Source organism: Dermacentor albipictus, unplaced genomic scaffold (assembly GCF_038994185.2).
Source record: "Dermacentor albipictus isolate Rhodes 1998 colony unplaced genomic scaffold, USDA_Dalb.pri_finalv2 scaffold_18, whole genome shotgun sequence".
Classification (NCBI taxonomy): Eukaryota; Metazoa; Arthropoda; class Arachnida; order Ixodida; family Ixodidae; genus Dermacentor; species Dermacentor albipictus.
The window spans coordinates 6,908,314-6,922,470 of NW_027225572.1; the positions used below are offsets into that span (position 1 = coordinate 6,908,314).

The 14,157-nt window shown below is 42.8% G+C and overlaps 1 protein-coding gene and 1 long non-coding RNA gene across 17 annotated transcripts in view; both read left to right on the forward strand.

Annotated features, from left to right (window-relative positions):
- The window catches only part of LOC135908735 (uncharacterized), a 1,076,237-nt gene that overhangs the window by 673,403 nt on the left and 388,677 nt on the right, over positions 1–14,157 (forward strand). The gene's annotated exons all lie outside the window — the stretch shown is intronic.
- LOC139052084 (uncharacterized) lies at positions 371–8,526 on the forward strand. The gene is made up of 3 exons (XR_011509691.1): positions 371–879; positions 2,298–2,390; positions 8,392–8,526. It is a non-coding gene; the product is annotated as an uncharacterized lncRNA (long non-coding RNA).

Below are 14,157 nucleotides of genomic sequence, written 5' to 3' on the forward strand. Positions count from 1 at the left end.
TTCTTGGAAATGCCAATTAAAGCTTTTTTTCTCTCTCTGTTTCTCTGTGCGTAAAAGAAAAGACAGACTCGCAAGTACCTCTGTATCTTATACAATCAGGAAGGGCCACGTCTCTTTACAAATGAACGTCCAAGCAAACAAACAAAAAAGAAAGCATCGACAAATAAATTCACTTACACGCAGTTACCAGCCCACCTTTGCCCCATTTGATTTGATACCAGCCCATGTTTCTGGAAATAAATTTCCAGTGAAACTACCCCTAAACACAGAAAATTGCTTAGAGGTAGCGTAAAATAAATAGCTTGGAAAGTAATACACACACATAGTTTAAAAGAAAATTTGTTTTTATGCCTTGAAAACGAAACCGAAATTGAAATAACTTCCCCCGACGGGTGTCGCCGCTATCGCCGCTACGTCATTTCCTGCGTCTCGCGGCGGGCCGCCGGGAGCACATGTGTGTGTTCTCCGTGACATTCTTGAAGTTGTGAGTAATTAGATTGTTTTTTGCTGCGTTTAGGTTGTACCACCTCGTTGTTTTCGTGTACTTTTGTGCTCATCGACGCGAAGTGAGCGTCCGGAGTGAAGGCGACGCGATTATGCGTGAGAAAGAAGGGCACCAGCGGCCTACGACATCGGTGTTTCTTTGTGACAGTGTGTTTACTACGCCTACGACGGCCGTCATTCGTGGCGAAGGAGAAAACATCTTCCATTCGGCCTGAACAGTGATGAAGTGGACGTTTTGTTTTTCGGTGGAATGCATCGTCAACATGGTCCATCCACTACGTAAACGAAACGGCGTGCCCAGAGTACAGATCGTGACAGCGCTCCGCCTTCAAACCGAGGGCCTTTTGCAAGGCGCATGAACTGCTCATATAAAAGGTACGTATGTACGTAGCCACGTTCAGCGTCGCGTTTTTAATGGTGCGTCATTGTGGTAGTAATTTTCGCGTAATTTATTTAAAGGACAGCGCAAGGTGTGTTGGATGCGAGTGTAGTATATGTACTCCATGCGTAGCCTATGGGCACCGAATGTGAAAAAGAAAAAAAAATGAATGTTTCATTGTTCACGTGTCCTCAACTAGAGTTGTAGAGAATTAAGTACTGCTACGCGTCAGTATTCGGCGCAGGCAGGGAAATAATACTTTGGTTTGACTAATTGGTTCTTTCTGTTACCAAAGATGGGCGCAGACTTATACCGGTGTCACACGGCCACTTTCGAGCACGATTGAGCGCGTTCTGGATCGAAATTTTTGACCGCGATTGGCTCCCGTCCACCGATTGTGCAACGAGGCCAAATGCGTCCAGAAATTCGATTCTAGTCAGGATCGATCGCGGCCAAAAGTGTGCAGTGTGACAACCGTATTAAATGTCGCTAGTGTACTTTCACTCAATTGTTATTATTTTTTTTTTGTCGGAGGTCCCGTGGTAGGTAATGGCGCAGGCAGCTTGCAATGCTTGTGGTTTCATGACTAGAACTAAGGCAAAACAAAAGAACCACGACCGTCCCGGCTATGTACAGTCGCGGTCAAAAATACGCGGCCCACGGCTCCAGTCGGCGGAGCGGCCGCGAGCCGCACCGCGGCGCTCGCGTCGGCGCTGCGAGAGTTTGCGCTCTGACGACAGGTATCTCCCTCGCTCTCGGGCGGATACGTAACACGGTTGATAAAGTTCAAGTGCATCGTTCAGCTGTTTCGAGATAGCGAGGGAGATACCTGTCGTCAGAGCGCAAACTCTCGCAGCGCCGACGCGAGCGCCGCGGTGCGGCTCGCGGCCGCTCCGCCGACTGGAGCCGTGGGCCGCGTATTTTTGACCGCGACTGTACTTATCAATCGCTTTAAGTTGTGCTCGTTTGTTATGGAAGCTGTCGTGCTGTTGCGGATGAATGCGTGGTTGCGCTATTTGTTTATAAATTTATCTTTTTGTATAAATAAGCACACCGAGCCTAATCAATTTTTTTCTCGTCCTTGTACTCGTTTCTTGGTTTCACGCAGGCGTGCTTATTATTACTATTTGTTTTCTTGTTGTGTGACTGAACCCTGCCTAAGGCGTCCTGTCGGTTGTCAACAGTTTTTCTGAAATGAATTGCACTTAGCGTCCTACGGTTATTGTACGCTTCACTACCTTATTTTAATGTCTAGTTATAAAGTGTATGGTTATTGTAACTATTCTTGGCCTTTATATATGTATTTATTAAGCTGGTAAATGCTTAATTGTATTTGCAGTTTTGAGAGGCTCTTTTATCGAGTCGTCAATCTCGAATGGTATTAATGGTGGGTTGTTTTCTTGTGCCCATGCAGTTGCAGTTAGCATGAAGCAATTGCATGGGAACCGACTGGCCGTCTTCGGCCTACACGTTGCTGAAAAGACAGTGAAGACGTCTGACCCGACAGGTATACTTTTTTCATCACAATTGGCCTACATATTTTTTTCACCGGAGGATGAAGACCTCCCCCAGTGAGCTCCAATTACCCCTGTCTTGCGCTAGCTGATTCGAAGTGAAGCCTGCAAAATTTTTTGACTTCATCGTAGTCTACTTCTCTACCATCCTTGACTACCCTTCTCTTCTCTTGGCATCCATTCTGTAACTCGAATGTGCCACCGGTTATCTGCCCTATGCATTACATGGTTGAAGAAGGCACTTGGGCTAATTGGTGCTCATTGCAGACTTGAGACACCAATAACTAGCGTGAAAAAGACAACATCAAGAAGCACATAAGAAAGAAGTCTAGACTTCAACTGAAATTTTCGCTACACAGAAACATGGAATGCACAGAATGTCGACGGGCAGACACAACACAGGAGCTATCGGAACAAATTTATGAACAGGTTAATTTCACTTACGAACATTCTTGGTAAGAGCCAGAGACGGGTGCTTACACACCTATTCCCCACTTTTTTGATGCAAAGTGGTTCGTATATTTCCCTATGTACCTGCTTCTGGAGCTGCCTGAGCACACGATTGCTTTGAAACTGCTCGGTGCATGAGCACGTATGGCGATGATTGGCCATGTGGCCACCAACCACCAAGGCACTCAAAGCTCCCCTATGTGTCCTCAAGCCAAACAGGTCGGTGTTTAAACGACCGCTTGGGGGAACAAAGATAGGGCAGCTGTCATGGCTGGTGGCCATCTGGCCAATCATTGCTGTAAGTGCTCATGCACTGAGCAGTTTCAAAGCACTCATCTGCCCACGCGGCTCTAGAGGCAGGTCGACATGAAAATATTCGAAGCACTTTGCATCGAAAAGCGGGTGATAAGTGTGTAAGCACCCCTTCCCTTGCTCTCGCCAAAAAAGAGTGTTCGTATCTCGAAATGAACCTTCCCATCGATTGGCTCCAATACCTCCTGTGTCAGGCAGGGAAAAGGAAAGATAAATGTTGCTTCCATGCGTTGAGGTCGCATCCCCTGAATCCTATGTTTCTGTGTAGCCAAAATTTCAGTTGAAGCCTAGAGTTCTGTCCTGTGTGCTTCTAGCTGTCGTCCGTTGTCTTTTTCGCGCTAGTTAATGATGTCTCACGTCTGCACTACATGGCCTGACCAGCTCCCTTTTTTTACTCTTTATGTCAGCTAGGATATCAGCTCCTTCATCTACTTTCTGAACCACGCTGCTGTCTTCCTGTTTCTGCTGCCATCAGGATAGGAGTGGACATGACAAATGAAACTGAATGTCATTTAGACAGAGGAGCAGTGAGGCTTCCTGTGCTTTACCTTTTGCTGTTGTACATAATAGTTGAAATTGCACCAACACATCTTTTCCACCTTGTGATTTTCCCATAGCTGTGGCAAATAAATATATAGGCTCTAAGAAACTAGAAATGCAGTTTGCCTAAGAAAGAGAATACTCTTGCACCTAAAGGTAATGTGTATGATGCTCTGACTCCTTTGATGCATGTGCCTTGAGAGGTGTTGACGTTGTTCTTCATTTCTTTCTCAGTAAGCTTTACTTGATGGGTCTGACTTTGTATAAAGAAATAAGTTCTAAAGAAACCATAATACCTAACAGGCAGAATTGTCGAGGTTGAAAGTCAAGTTTTCTTTCATGACATATTTTTTTCAGGATGTACTAGTTGATCCATGATGTTCGACAGACAGCGCAGACTTGTACAAGGGACGTCAAAAGTGGCGAGAAATGGAACAAATGCTATCGCCTCTTTCTCCATCCTTTGTCGAGTTCACATTGTCTAACGTCATCGACCAATACCAACTAGCCCGTTTGCGTACCTGTACTAGTTGAGCCATTTATACTATGGTACTCTAAACCAAATGTGATAAATTCAAAATTGGTGCCTTTTCTATCTTTGTACAAATACACGTTTAATAAAATAGTTTAAAGTGTTATGGTTGATGTCATGTTTCGACACCACCATAACCTCATAAAATATCTTCATGGATGCAAAAGGTGCCTCTTGTGCAAGTTCCGTTCTAGCCTGACACGGAAAACAAACCTGGCAGAAGGTAGAGCACATGCTCTTTTGTAAACAAAACGCATGATTGCATTTTCTTGGCAGTTATTGCAATGTTTTCTGATGTTTATCTGCATGAACATTATCTCAGCTGCTAAAGACACATCACTATTTATTTATTATTTTATTTAGTACATACTGCAGACCCTTTTCAGGGTCCAAGCAGGACAGGCATATATTCTTAAAACTCAAAAGATACAGAACACAATGAAAAGAAATATACATAAAAATAAGGAGACAAATATTGCAAACTATTAAGATGTCATAACATGGTTCCAATCGGATATTGTCCGCGGAAAAAAGGAATATTTAAAACAGTCAGTTTTCGCAAAATACGGTGTCAATGAGTGAATGTGATGATGTCGGGTATAACGTGTGGTTAGAGGGGATATGTACTGTGAAGGATCCAAAGCAAACTTATGGTTAAGTAAAGAATAAAGAAATTCAAGGCGATATTTTCCTCTTCGCGTTTCAAGTGTTTCAATATTGTTAGCCGCCATGAGGTCAGTGGGGGAGTCGGTGATTTTAAATTTGGAATAGATAAACCTAACAGCTTTTCTTTGAACCCTTTCTAATTTATCTATGTTAAGTTTAGTGAATGGGTCCCAAACAACCGAAGCATACTCGAGCTTTGGCCTGATGTAAGTGTTATACGTTAGAAGTTTTATGTGAGAAGGTGAATTTCTTAGTTTATGCCTCAGAAAACACAGCTTTTTAAATGCAGAGGAGCATATGTTATCTATATGTGAGTTCCAGGAAAGACGGCTTGTGATTGTTACACCTAGATATTTGTAGCTATTAACCTGCTTTAGTGTTGATGATCCGAGTGTATACACGTGGTTAATTGGGTTCTTTTTATGTGTTATTTGCATCGAAACTGTTTTTTCAGTGTTAAGAACCATGGAAAACTCGCTGCACCAATCAAGAACATTTCGAAGACACTGGTCAAGTTCGTTTTGATCGTTAGTACACGTAATTTGACGGAAAACGACACAATCATCAGCAAACAAGCGAATATGAGTTCCTGGAGTAACCACATTAACAATATCATTTATGTAAATCTGAAAAAGCAAAGGCCCCAAGACGCTTCCTTGGGGCACCCCAGAGGTGACTGGGAGACAACTGGAGCTGCACCCATCGACTGAAACAAATTGCACTCTATTCGTGAGGTAATCTTGAATCCACGATATTAAAATGTCTGGAAGATTAATGTTTTTTAGTTTTTGAATCAGTTTTTCGTGGTGAACTTTATCAAATGCTTTGCTGAAATCCATAAATATGGTGTCTATTTGACCATTCATATCCAGTGTTTTAGCAAAGGTGTGTACTATTGTAACTAATTGTGTTATTGTAGAATAGCCCTTTCTAAACCCATGCTGAAAGTCGCTTAATATGGAGTGTTCTTCAAGAAATTTGTTAATATGTTTAGCAATAATATGTTCGAGCATTTTACAGCATGCGGAAGTTAAAGAAATAGGACGGTAATTTTGTAGTAATGTGCAGTCACCTTTTTTAAAGATGGGAACAACTCGAGCAGTCTTCCATTCAACCGGAAGTTTTGATGACAGCAGAGATTTTTTAAACAACACAAAAAGAAACTTCGCAATTATTTCGGCATAGCGTCGCAAAAATACATTGGGTAAATTATCAGGACCAGAGACACTGTGAGCAGAAAAAAGTGATTGTGCAGTACTGTTGAAGTCATGCAACATTATGTTTAAGCAAACTGGCAGGGATGCTAGCTGTTAAAAAGAAAAGGCTGACTTCTAGAAAAATTTGCACTCCTAAATGTGGAATTGAAATTCACTATGCTTATAAGCTACAAAAGATTTCCAGGATGATCAGACTAGTTACACTGGCCATTTGCTGAATCAATAAGGTTCACTGAAGCTTGTTTTTAAATTAACACTGTTTTTATGCAGGGTGATGATTTTCAGTCTTGTGGAATTTTTAAATTAGTCCTGTTGCATATAGCATAATTCTAGTCCTTGAGCAGGAATATTCAAACACGCAGATATATCTAGCACAAGAAATTGAAACATATTAAACTAATTAAAAAAATTTATTATCTTTCGAATGAATTACATTATAGCTAATATAACCGAAAAGAAAGGGGCTTAACCAAGAAACCCGATGTTTATTAATCATATCCTAAGAAGCCAGCAAACACTGACACCAAGGACAAGTTAGGGTAAATTACTTGTGATTAACAAATGAAATAAAGAAATGATAAATTAATGGAAATGAAAGTGGATGAAAAAACAGCTTGCTGCAGGTGGGGAACGAACCCACGTCTTTGTATTACGCGTTAGATGCTTTACCAATTGAGCTACTGCGGGCGCCGTTTCCCCATCACTTTCTTGGGTATTTATGCTTCCTTGTAGAACGCTGGGAGTGTTTGCCAGCGCCACCACATATCTGGGGCACATATTGTAATTTACGAATCATAGCCAGTGAGATTACAAGGTGTATCTACTTGGAATTGATTTCCAGAATGGCGTCAGTTTGGAGATATGCACCATCAAACTTGCCGGAAAAATGCACTGTTGTTCCACTTACTTTTTTAACAAAATGTACTTTTATGCACTGAGGCACAAAAGTGGGTTGTGCACTGATGCACAACCCACTACTTTACCAGTAGTACTGAAAACATTTTGGCTCTTTATCATTAATGCACTGATGTTTAAGCTATAGAATGTCACTTGCCCCATCTTCCTATCTCTTCACGTTCCAAAGTAATCGAGCAATGCATGGCATCCAGTGGTGATGTCCGGTTGAAACAGTGGGCTGTAATTGAATTTCTCACTGCGGATGGTTCTGCGCCCTTCAACATTCATTGCCATCTGAAAGCAGTTTACGGGGATGCCTGTGTTGAAATCAGCACTGTGCGTAGGTGGGCAAGTACTGAGAAACATCAAAATCCAGCCGCGTCAAATGTCCAGGATCAGCACCGAACTGGACGGCCCACAATGGCTTCTTATGAGGATCATCAACATCAGGCAGACGAGTTGAATCGGGTCAATCGTAGGATCAAGCAACACCAGATTGCAGCAACACTCGCTATTTCCATTGGTTCAGTGAACCACATAATTAAAAACCTCCTGGGTTACAAGAATTGAACTTGTTGGCTATGCTTTGACTTTTTCATGTCAGTCGTCAGTTGCCGTGACACCCAACAAGCGCAACTCTTCTTGTAACGCAGGTCTTTAATGATGTGGTTCACTGAGGCAATGGAAATGGCGAGTGTTGCAATCTGGTGTTGCTTGATCCTGCGATTGCACCGAGTCAACTCATCTGCTGATATTCATGACCCTCATCAGAAGCCATTGTGGGCCATCCATTTCGGTGCTGATCCGGGAGATTTGATGTGGTAGGATTTTGGTCTTTCACAGTCCTTGCCCACCTCTGCACAGTGCTGACGTCAACACAGGCATTCCTGTAAACTGCAGTCAAATGGCCATGAATGTTGATATGCGCACAACCTTCCACAGTCAGAAATTCAATTACAGCCTGTTGTTTCAACTGGACGTCACCACTGGATGCCATGAATTGCTCGATTACTCTGGAACGAGAAGAGATAGGAAGGCGAGGCAAGTGACATTCGATAGCTTAAGCATAAGTGCATCAATGATAAAAAGTTCAAAATGTTTGCTGTAATATTGGCAAAGTAGTGGGCTTGGAGGTAATAATTTCTGAATTGCCCTCATATAGTTGTGTAGCCTGTCTCTCCTACATTCATGATGTGGCAGATTAAATGCCTTATTCTTTCGAAATAACGATTTCCTGGAAGTAAGCACTATCTGTGCTTGTTTTCTTTAACCTGCTCTTCATGTGATCTTGAAATATTAAAGTGAATGATGCAGGGAAGCGCTGCTAGTCATGTTTCGTGTACTTTTCCTGACATTAAATTGCAACAAATCATTTTGCAGGTAGAAAAGAAGCAGATGGCTACAGTGATCAATGAAGAAATGGCTTCATCTATGATGGCTCGCCTTAGGACATTGGAATGGAGCTACAAAAAGGCATCATCATCCTCGCCTGTGCCCTGGAACTTTGGTTTGAATGAGACTGTTCTTAAATGTAGAATGGCCGCAAGACTTGTCACCACAAGGCATAGTGCAAGCTCAAAATATTGTACACGAGGCTAGAATAAATGACCCTCCATGCAGTCACTCTGTATCTGTGATAAATGAGACCATTTCACGCAGAACACTCACAAGTGATAATGTGTTTTCTCTCAAAGTTGCTATGCAGTGCGTTTGTAAACACATTACCTATTGTATGCACACCATGCATAACATTTCTGTGTGCTAGCCTAACTGTAGACTTAGAAACAAACAATGAAGCGCATATGTACCCGATTCCACATGCCGTACTTCAAGGGCTATTATATTGCTCATAACACCCGATAGGTGAAGGGGTAATATATTCCTGATCACACCCTTACACCCCATGGGTCGAAGGGTAATATGTTGTTCAAAACACCCTCAAGGGATAGGGTGTTATTGGAATATAGAATAACCATCATAAGGGTGTAATTCCCTATAAAACCCAGCTTTTTCAAGGGTGCTAGGGGGTTAGTTATAGACACCGAAAAAAACCCTTAGGGGTGTAAATTATTTTACAGTGTGGCCGGGATTCGATCCTGTGACCTCGTGCTCAGCAGCCAAACACCATAGCCACTAAGCAACAACGGCGGATAACAGGTGATTCAAGAACATTGTAAATATAATTGATGTACATCAAGAAGAATAGTGACCCCAAAACTGACCCTTGTGGAACACGAGACAAGACTTTTAGTAAATGAGACAAGCAGTTTTCAATGCGGATGGATTCTACCCGACCATTCAAATAGGCTGCAATCCAGTTCACAATGTCTGGAGCAGTACCTGCGTTCAGACGTTTTTAAAAAGCAAGTTACAATGTGGCACCTTATCAAAGGCCTTTTGCTAAATCTGTGCAAACGACGTCAATTCGTTCGCAGGCATCCAAAGCCGGATAAAAATCATCAGCCGTGTCAATCAGTTGCGAAACAGTGAATAATGCACTTATGAATCCTAGTTGGGACCAAACAAAATTGTTGATCATCATCATCAGCCTGGCTACGCCCACTGGAGGGAAAAGGCATTTCCCATATTACTCCAACTACCTCGATCATGTGCTTATTGTGGCCATGTTGTTCCTGCAAACTTCTTAATCTCTTCCGTCCACCTAACTTTCTGCCGCCCCCTGCTACGCTTCCCTTCTCTTGGAATTCACTCCGTAACCCTTAATGACCACCGGTTATCTTCCCTCATTACGTGCCCTGCCCATGCCCATTTCTTTTCCTTGACTTCAACTAAGATGTAATTCACTCGCGCTTGTCCCTTCACCCAATCTGCTCTCTTCTTATCCCCCTTGTTGTTACACCCATCATTCTTCTTTCCATAGCTCGTTGCGTCGTCCTCAATGAATGCAGAACCCCTTTCGTAAGCCTCCAGGTTTCTGCCGCGTAGGTGAGTACTGGTAAGACACAGCTGTTATACATTTTTCTTTTGAGGGATAACGGCAACCTTCTGTTCATCATCTGAGAATGCCTGCCAAACGCACCCCAGCCCATTCTTATTCTTCTGATCATTTCAGACTCATGATCTGGATCCGCGGATCCGGATCAAAAAAAGTTATTCACTTCAAGGAAAAGAATGATATGCTTTGCTTTTGCATGCTCTAAAAGCATATAAATCGCAGAAATAAGTGATATGGAGCAATAGTTGCTAACTTGACCTTGACTGCAGGATTTAAAAACCGGGATCACAACAGCGCTGGGCCAATATTTAGGTAGTGAACTGGGTTCCATGGATTTTCCAAATGCTATTCTTAGATAAAATGACACCCACTCAGCATATCGCTACAAAAGTTCACTTGGGATCCCGTCTGGTCCTCTTGCTTTATTCGTATCAAGCGTAAGCAATTGTGGAAATGTGCCTGCCTGAGTGATTTCTAGTGGGCCCATTGCGCAGGCGCCCAATCCCCTGCGCTCCTTGTTTCCTTGCTCTGTTCTCGTCTTCGTAAATATTGACTTGAAGAATACACTGAAGCAGTCTGCTATCTGCGTCTTTTCAGTGATCATTTCAGATATGCTTTTTATCTGGTCTAACTCTCCTTTTTTATCGCTGAAGTGCATCCAAAACTATTGTAGCGAAGACTTCAGGAACACATGAAGGGTTTTGTTAAAGTACTTTTTCCTTGATTGTTCATTTTCACCTAATCGTTTTATTCTTCGTTTTTATTTATTTATTTATTTATTTGTAATACTGCCAGTCTCAGTTGAGACCAAAGCAGGTGGGCACAATTTTACAGAAAGAAACAAACAGGTTATGTTACATAGTACATAAAAGGAAAAAAAGGAAAAACGCTTCCTTAACTACTGCAGAAATCACCATTTGTACAATACTTTTGGTTGGTATAACAATATGGCCATAACAATATAACAATGTAGTTGTGTGTAATTATATTATAATATAGTGCATGTTATATATTCCTGATTATGATGTGCGAAGTCATGAGTTGCTCATGGCGTGTTGCGTTTGCGACGTGAGCGTTTTACTGCCCACACTTTGTGATATAGCAATTTCGTAGTATTTGTAGCCAGCATTTGAGTATTTAGTAGTGTACTAAAGCTACTACAGCATGAGCAAGTGTACACTACACATATGCCATAATTTTCATGGTTGATCTCAGCTTCTCTGAAATAACGGTAGTAATGCACTCTATACTGTATTTTTCAGCGTCGTCATTCTTACAATCTGAATAACCACTTGGCCTATTCTAGGATCCCACAAGATACGCTGCAATTATTGGTTTTGGTCCTCGGTCAATTGCTGAGGTTCTGCAAACCCCATGGAAGACAACTGTCATTCGCATCCAATGAAAATAATAATTGTTCCTGCCTTCATAATTTATCTTAAGCTGAAGCTAGAGCCAGAACAGAAACAGCATATATTCCACAAGGATTTACCATTACACGCCGTCGGGTGCCTACGCCCGACAGGCTACTGTCTAGAACACGGATGGTGTTTTATTCTAGAATATATTTTGCCAGCAGTCTTACTGCTTCTGTTTGCAGGACCACAATTCACGCTCTATTTGCAATCCTATCAAAGCACAAGAAGACGAGCCTAATGTTAATTTATAGTTTTAGAAAACTTTGCCACTTGGACTGACTATAAGTTAATGAGGGGTACATACTGTTTATTAAAATATGGCCGAAGAAAAGAAATATGGAAGGAAAATACAATGACCTAAGCTACAAGGCGCCTATGAAGGCAAATACATGCAATGAAACTGCTTTTAGTGGTGTTGTTTGAGATGGTAGGACGTCAGAAAGGAGATAGACGTCTTTGCCAGAACAGTGCAATAACTATTGCCGTAGAGCAGGACATGTTGTCTGGAGCTCTTCTCCACTTGCACACCATTGCAAGCGCAGCGCACACAGCATACTTAGAAAGGCAGTTGCTCTGCGTACTTGTGTTGACAGCCTGGTTCCTGCATAAGAGAAGGGGTTAGTGGCAAACATACAATGATGTTAGGGCCCACGAAAACTAGCTTAGGTACTGTATTACTTTTGTTTAGCTTACTTTTTGTACTGAATGCGTTCGTTCAAGACTTGTGTTCCACAACACGAACTTTTTTTACATTAATGAGCTAAGACTGTTTTTATGTTTGTTTGCACTAAAAGATATTTTTGCTGGTCTGGCGCTTGCGCAACCTGACAGACATACAGCAATATAAAACTGAAATAATGAACTCCTAAATAGCTATTATGTTCACAACCATGATATGTAAGATATACCTCTACCACTTGGTAGTAATGTATCTATTAGGAGCTGTGACTGCACTGCTACATATTTTTTATGACAACTAAATATATTATGATGGTAAAAATTACATTAAACTATGGGGTTTTACGTGCCAAAACCACTTTCTGATTAAGAGGCACGCCGTAGAGGGGAACTCGGGAAATTTGGACCAGCTAGGGTTCTTCAACGTGCAGCTAAATCTAAACATGGGTGTTCACGCATTTCGCCCTCATCGAAAATGCGGTCGCCATGGCCGGGAATCCATTCTGCGGCCGCGTCCTCAGCAGCCCGACACCATAGCCACTAAGCAACCACGGAGGTTATAGTGATGCTCAAAAACTATAATTTGTTGTATTGCTATTCTGCTGTTTGTATTGAAATAAAACATTGCATTCGCCTGTATATACATGCAAATATAATTCTGAATGCCAATTCATGGTTGGTCACTTCTTCATTGGGCTCGGATGTTCATAGGCATGATAAGCCAATTAAACCGAATATTTTGAAGCAAGGCTCACGTAATTATTGTTTATGACTTTATATTCCACCAACTGCACACATAGCACACAAAATCACAGTACATTTTTGTTTTCCGTAGCGCAATTAGCTGCAACAACTTTATGAAAATTGCAAAAAATAAAATCAACACACGTGCTCGCGCACACAGAAGCTCGCCTTGCCGCGGCGTGCTTTGCCGTCCTTGCATTAGCGTAGTCAGTGACCATCTATCTACCCGAGTAAAAACCACGCTGACGGGGCGACTGGTGGTGCTCGCACAGCGAGATCCGCATCTACCAATCAAACACACAGGCAATACAGACTATAAAGGCAGGAATCTTCGTAGTTTTCTTTTAAGGGTTTTGACGTCCGCCACAGTTATGTATCCCGCCATGCTTGAACTGATGCGGCTTTGTACGATCAGCCCCGAGAAACACGTTATTGCACTGGTGCCGATAGTAGTGACACGTGCACTTATCTTTATCGGCCGACCACGTTTGGCCGCCTAACAAATGTTATCTCGCAGCGCAGGACGCGCCTGCATGAAAAAGAAGTTTCTGGAATGTAATCGATGGTTGAAAATTAAATTATGGGGTTTTACGTGCCAAAACCACTTTCTGATCATGAGGCACGCCGTAGTGGAGGGCTCCGGAAATTTCGACCACCTGGGGTTCTTTAACGTGCACCTAAATCTAAGTACACGGGTGTTTTCGCATTTCGCCCCCATCGAAATGCGGCCGCCGTGGCCGGGATTTGATCTCGCGACCTCGTGCTCAGCAGCCCAACACCATAGCCACTGAGCAACCACGGCGGGTTCGATGGTTCCGTCCACTGTCTTTCACCGCAACTTGTGTAATCTGATTGCATGTATGCGCGACGCGAATAGTGTAGAACTTTGTGGAATACGCGCGGGTCCTATCGGTTCATCTGGAACATTCGACGACTGATCTGTAAAAGCCGATGCGCTTGACCCGCTGACCAGATGTTCGACGATCGCCGACCGTGTTCGCCGCTATCGTTGTGCTATAAGTGTAGCCTGTTTTTGTGGGCACAGGTGCGCCCAATGAAAGTTAGTTTTGTCATACGCAGTATTGCTACTGTGTTTTTGAACGTCACCGCCACGTGACATCTGGTGGAGGTGCTTGTGCGTTCATGTACCGAACGCCCCCGCAAAACCGCATCCAACCCCGAAGCCCGACGACAAAACCAACATCGCCGATGACCAGCGTGCTAGCCGCAGACTGCAAAGACTGCCCCCAGAGCACGAACTCCTACCTGAGAAGACAAAGGAGATTGTGGTCAAGACATCCTCAATGGCTGCCCCAGCGTCCCCCGTTATCCGAAAACAATCTCTGGACC